Source organism: Sipha flava, unplaced genomic scaffold (genome assembly GCF_003268045.1).
Source record: "Sipha flava isolate LNK unplaced genomic scaffold, YSA_version1 116_pilon_pilon, whole genome shotgun sequence".
NCBI classification, from domain to species: domain Eukaryota; kingdom Metazoa; phylum Arthropoda; class Insecta; order Hemiptera; family Aphididae; genus Sipha; species Sipha flava.
Genome location: NW_020271740.1, coordinates 425,543 through 432,625, shown reverse-complemented (window position 1 = coordinate 432,625; position 7,083 = coordinate 425,543).

The following is a 7,083-nucleotide window of genomic DNA, read 5'->3' as shown; positions in this document are numbered from 1 at the left end:
GGTATTCGAATAAATTTTGTAATGTATTTAGAAAAGTATTCAACTACAAAAAGAGTATTAAAATTATTTTATTCGATTACCTTACAAGACGTGTATAGGGACGTCAAACAAATTTGCGTGACATGATTAATCAGACTTCGGACAAACTCGTTCCAATGGTTTATGCTAACTTCAGATTTAATTTTGTCAACGTATAATCAGTGTATATTCTATAAGAATATGTCTGAAACAGATGAAACTTGAGCTGCGTTATAGTGATTGATTTTCTGACGGAAAAGAAAAAAGCAAAGCGCAAAAGAGGGTCTGGATGAATGAATGTCTGAAGAAGAGGGATCAACTGTCATCGTTTTTAATTAAATCTTCACATCTCATAATATTTAATAATCTATTTATAATTAAAAAAATTAATTGGGTATTTAATTGATCCTGTAAGAATGATTATAATTAAAGTAATAATAATCATAATAATAATAATAATATTAATAATAATAAAATATGATAATTGAAATATATTACTATACCTATAAGTAAAGTATGTATATTATTACATACGTTTTTTCAATCTTACTGAGGTTATAGACGGCCGATGCTTATTAAACACTAATATAGACTTTGACTTTCAGCTTTTTTTCAAACGTTTGCGCAACAAATTTTGAACTCCACCGATACGTTATAAACAAGGCTCGGAACTTTATACGTTAAAAAATACTAAAATATACGTTAAATAACATTAAAATATGTGGTATAATATGCAGTAAAATATTAGAAAATTATTGCTTAAAAAATAATAAACTGACTACTGACTAGTGTACACTATACAATGAAGTCGCTTGCATGCAGATGCATGCAGTATTATAACGAACAAAAATAATATTGTGTATAAGCTGATAACCTAATGGTTAACATAATTGTTTACGAATTACCTATGGTTATACAATTTGTTTATGTCATGTTACAAAATATTAATACAGTGGTAAATTTGTATAAAAATAAATACGGGCCGGCGGTGGTCACTATTACGAGTTCTCGGTTCTATAAAGTTTATAATACTCGTATTATTGTTAAATGCATTAGGAGCCGGAGCAATACAAGGAATAGCCGTTGATGAATTAATTTATTTTGTCAAACGATATATAACTTAGAATTTTGGTTGTTATATATCTAATATTTTACTATTAAACTATACATATTTTTAAAAAATATTGTTAAATCCATGAAATATGCAAATAAATGTTCTTAAACCCAAAACATGTGAATTGGTACAAAAAGCAACAAAATATGCAAGATTATGCAACAAAAATTTTTATATCTGAAATATACATACTATGAATCAAATTTGTATCGATTCAGAATTTCAATATGCACTTTGTAGACAAATATGCAAATACCTAAAGTTCCAAACCTTGGTTATAAACCGTTGCGCAACTACTTTAACATACCATACACGCTCAAAAAACTTGCATACGTTACACAAATTGATGTGACGTTATATGATGGCCTTAACCCGTCGTTGGATGTCATATTTACGCGCACGGGATAAATTTTAACCCTAAGTTAAATTCACTATATTCACTATAGTATGTTATAATTTTAACTTTATTGATCTATTTTTCTTGTTTGCTATTCATATTTATTTTAAGAATCGAATAACTTGAACGGATTTAATTTTAGTCTATTTTTAAAAAAGATAATAGTATTTTCCTGTAGTGAATATGGCTTCAACGCCAATATATTACGAGTATATTCGCTTTTGATAACACCGTATTATGACTAAATATTATTGAACATTTCTAAGTTATAAGTTAAAAATAGGTACTTGTGAGAGATATACAGAGATTCTACTGCATACAGAGTGATTAAAAAATATTATGATTTTAAAAAACACGGGGTAAATAATTATCAGATATCACTGTATACGACTTTAATACGTTCTAGATAAAACAAAATGTACAAAAATAACATGAATCAACAAACAGTATATTTATAGGTGTATTATTTAAAGCTACTGAGGAGGACAAACACATTATTTTACATTGTTTTAACACATTAAATACATTATTTTATTACCTATACACAATATAAATAAGTCTGGGGTAATTATTTACCCTGTGCGCCGTACGACGGATTAAAGGTATAGCACCATGTAGGTATAACGTATTGTTCTATGGACTTCGGTAATAAGTAAAGCGACTAGGGTGTGTAGTGTAGTTCATGAGCTAGTCAATTCAAATAGTCGACTCTATAAAATTAACTGTGGAAATTGAATCAGTGTTTTAAGAATCGGCGAATCGGTGACTCAGTTTGACCAACTTATCAAATTCAATTCATGTAACAGTAATCACTAATCTCTAGAGAAGAGCCCGGTCCTATAAAAATGGAATCGTCCGGAACCAGATAATTAAATTAATTTTTTTAACCAGATCGGACCAATTCGTGAAATGTATTCTTTAACCCAGACCAATTTAAACCAAGCTAGTAAAATTTTTAAAAGCCCGGACCAGTTCAGCCTAGATTATATATTAAAAAAAAAAATCAGCCTTTACAGTACAATTTTAATAAAAACCCGGACCGGAAAAAATATGGTCATATAGCATTCAGACTGAGCCGTTCACAAAAAAAATAAATTATTAAAATTTAAACCAAAAATTAGGCGTTTAAATTAACAACTTCACCACTCATTAAATTACTTATTAATCACTACAGATTTTAAAATTTTTTTCTTGATTGAACCGTGACGTGAGGATTGCTTTCACATTATTTTTACTAACAATTTTCAAGATAGAACAGGAGCGTCATTTCAATATTTGCTAGGGTTGGGCATAATAATGACCGGCCCATTGAGTACAACACTATTCTTCATTCCCCCAGCGGCCCTATTCTTGAATCGAAGTGATAATTTATCAAATACGATAATTGTCATTTCATATATCACACCCGATAATATTTTATCAACTGTATCAATTCTCGAACGAGAAACAATAAGTAAAATTATTTGTGATAATCAGGACTCCAACCATCATATACGTTATATGATTTATGGCCTCATTTAAGCCTGAAAGCCATTGCTACTTTAAAATCTAGGGTTAGGCAAATAAATACATCTGCCCCTTCCCTTAAATGACGTCCCCGAGATAGAACAAAACTTTTTAGCCAGTATTAAGCAAATCATAATCTGATTAATAATTAAATAATACAACTACAATTTGTAATTATTAATCATAAGATAAATTAATGTTATCAATAATCGCAATACAAAATTGTTTTAAATTATTAAAAGAATAATGTAATCATAGTGATGAATAAAAACAGCACGTGTTTAAAACAAATAAGGAGTAAATTAGACATTAATATAAGTCATTAATAATGACTCATTATTATATATTATGGAAAAAAATAACAACTAACAATAAAAAAAAAATATTTTTAGAATAAACTATTTTTAATAATAAATTAAGTGCAAATATAATAATTATAATAAATTTAATTAATTTGGATAGGTACAGTTATAATAATTATTATAATAATATAACAATAAATTAATTTAATTACAATATAAGTAGGCTTGCCATTCGTCCCATTTTGACGGGGACAGTTCTGGTTTTAAAGAGAATTCCCAGTGTATCGATCGATCAATGAGTTTGTTCCGGTAAATAAAACCTGAGATAAAATAACATTTAATATTCTATCATTTAATAATAATAAGTAGAATAATATTGTACATAATATCATTATATTATGATTATCTATATATATATAAGCGAGTTTCTGTCTTATTTATCTGTCCTTTATGCATTTCTAAACCGATCTGTTACAAAATTTGGTACAGAGATATATTAGATCTATGGGCAGGAGATAGGCTAAGTTAAAAAGTGACAGACCCAACCGCGGGAGGTGCTCAAACAGATATTTAGAGATTTACGATGGAAATTATTATTTATAGATGGTTGCTATTAGTTTCAATAATAATAATTAATGTGAAAAATTATTATTACTGAATTTATTATTATTACTTTGTTTATTATTTCAATAAATATCATTCAATTAAATATTTGAACTGTCAGACTTTTCTCGGTAAAACGAATAAAATTACATAATGATAAGCTAAATTGAATATCGTTTGTAAGATTATTAGGTAGTATATTTTAACCAATATTTATCTATATGTATAAAAATATATTACTAGCAAATCACAGGTAACGAATTTAACACACAGTTTGAGACATAATATGTCGTTTTAACAATTCGGTCAATAAAATATACACTCAACTCAAATTGTTCAAATGTTGAGTTGTGTCGTCGTTCTACTTCTGGGTATGCGATATAAGAGGTAGGATTTTTAACGAGCTAGAAAGTGCACGAGTTCAGCTAGTATACAATAATAATGTATTATTATATTGCAAATCGCAGGGGTGCTAAGGGTGCTTAGCAACCTGAATTTTAATGCTAGCACCCCGAATCCCGTGATTATAACTTATAGTACTATTACCATCATATTTCCATAATAATTACATTTATTAAAAATTCAAAAACAGTTTTATATTTATTTAATTATTTATAATATAATACTCGTATGTCGAGTTTACGTCTGGATATATTAAACTGCAATGACTTATAAAACATATTATATAATATCATAATAATTGTTGTGAAATTATGATATTAACGGAAAATAATAAATTGTTAAATATATAGGTATGTAAATAATAAAATTCGGAGTATCTACAATCTACGCAGACTGACCGCAACGACACTATATAGTTTTATTTAATTAGACCTGCATTAGGTAATTCCATAAAATAGGATTAAAATAATTTTGTAGCCTAATTGCATTCCGTCCTGCCGACCGTCACTATAATATAATATATATGTAATATTATCAAATATCAATTATTAGTTATTACAAACATAAATACATAATATCATGGATTATAAATTATAAATAGTTTTTACTATTGGGTATTATAAATTATAATACTAGAACGATTCTAATCATGGTATTACCCAACCACGAGTCTACGCTATTAGTTCGAGATCGTTCAATTATTCGTCGTTCACGTTTAGTGTTTTATTTTTTTTTTCGCTATAAAAATTATAATTATATTATTATTGTACAGTGTACACAACATTTGTATAAATTAAATAAACATAAATATATACATTAAAAAAAAAAAAAATGAATACGTTATTATCATATTTCAACAAAAAAATGTCAAATACAGACAAGGAACTTGAGGTATGTTCCTTCAATCAGTATTAGGCTAAGTCTATAAATAATAAAAAAAAATATATATATATATATCTTTTATATAAAATATTTTGTTGTATTTGTTTGATTTGTATTTTATATTTTTATTTATATAATATATGGTATAGTACTATTGGAGTTTGTGAGGAGCAAAGCCCCTCACGAGTTTAGCCCCCCTAATGTTTTGGGTGATTTGCACCTATGATAAACATTATGTAAAAAGTAATTTAATATGATGTCCCGGCTTAGGAATTTCAAAATCTGTTAACTCTGAATAAAAGCATAATAATAAATAATGTAAAAATCATAAGATTTTTTTTTTTAACAATATGGTTTGCAAGGTTAGGAACATAAAATATGGTATATAAAATATAGTATAATATAAATATAAATATAAATATAGTATACGACTATATTACCTAATACCAGATAGTAGTTAAGCAATATTTTTGGCGATAATGATTAACAATTGCAAAAATTTCATCGTGATTACTGATTACTTTATATAATATATTCCCAATTCCGGACATAATATAATATCCAATCACGAGCCTTGCCCTTTTCAAACGACGTTTCGTCGGATACAATCGCTATTTTCGTAACTTTGCGTTGCAATAGTGTTAAGACACCGTCGCGTATATGCGATACTGCAAAGAAATTTTTTAAGTAAACAATATCCTTAGCAGAAATATTTATTTGTGATACTTGACCAAAACAAAAATATTAGTCATGTCCAGAATTTTAATTTAAAAAATGTAATAATTTAATAATAATAGTAATAATAGTACTAGTAATCTTACAATAAAATAAAACTACGAGTAAAATCTTATTATGAACTTTTTGTAAATTATATGGAATAACTTTCAATAGAATATTCATAAATCAAGTGAATTATAAATTGTATACTAATTTGCATTCAGTGACGGTGCTAGAGTTTGCGACGACCTGGGTAAAATAAACGTTGGGTATTATAATTTATATTAATAAAATATTTTAAGTTCAGTTAAATCAGAACCGCAGGGCCTTACAGTCGTTGCCAGATAAATTGAGACGGCGGTGGCGGCGCGATAACGGAAAACCAGTGGTCCTCCGTATTTCAATATTATTACTGAAAATACATCAATAAACCAACTATTGTTACAAAAAATATTTTACGATATTAATTTAAAATCATATATTCCGATAATCATTTTTTATTTAAGAACAAAAAGTAGAAATTGTAAAATAATATAATTAATATAATAATAACACATAATATTAATAATATGATGAAATAATAACATCTATATGCATTATTATAAACAAATATTGTTGATACGACTGAAGTGCTTGCGCGGTCAAAACACACCGGGTTAGGTTAGTTGTTTTTAGCAGTGTAGGGCAACCAGAACGAGAGAGAGAACAGAAAATTCTGCAGAAAATTTTTTGCACTAAGCCGGGTTCGAACTGGTAACTGCGCGCGTCGTAGCTAACTGTGAGACCTTTGCACCACACTATCAGCGACTAGTTTGGGCTACACTTAATGAAAAGCGCCGCCGTCGCCGACTAAATTTATCTGGCAACGACTGTAATTATAATTTAAAACGTGGGGCTCTGGGCAACTGCTCCTATATCTCACCCCCTCGCGCCGTCCCTGTTTGCATTAACCATTATTTAGAGATTACAATATTAGATTACATGTATAATCATTCCGGAGAATTCAAATGTTTTCTATTAAATAGTTAAATCTTATAATAAATAAGAATTACGAATAATTATTCTTTACAGTTTTTTTTTTTTTATCTCGATAAATGACTGCATGTGATTTATGACTTAAAAAAAATTGAAAGAATATACTT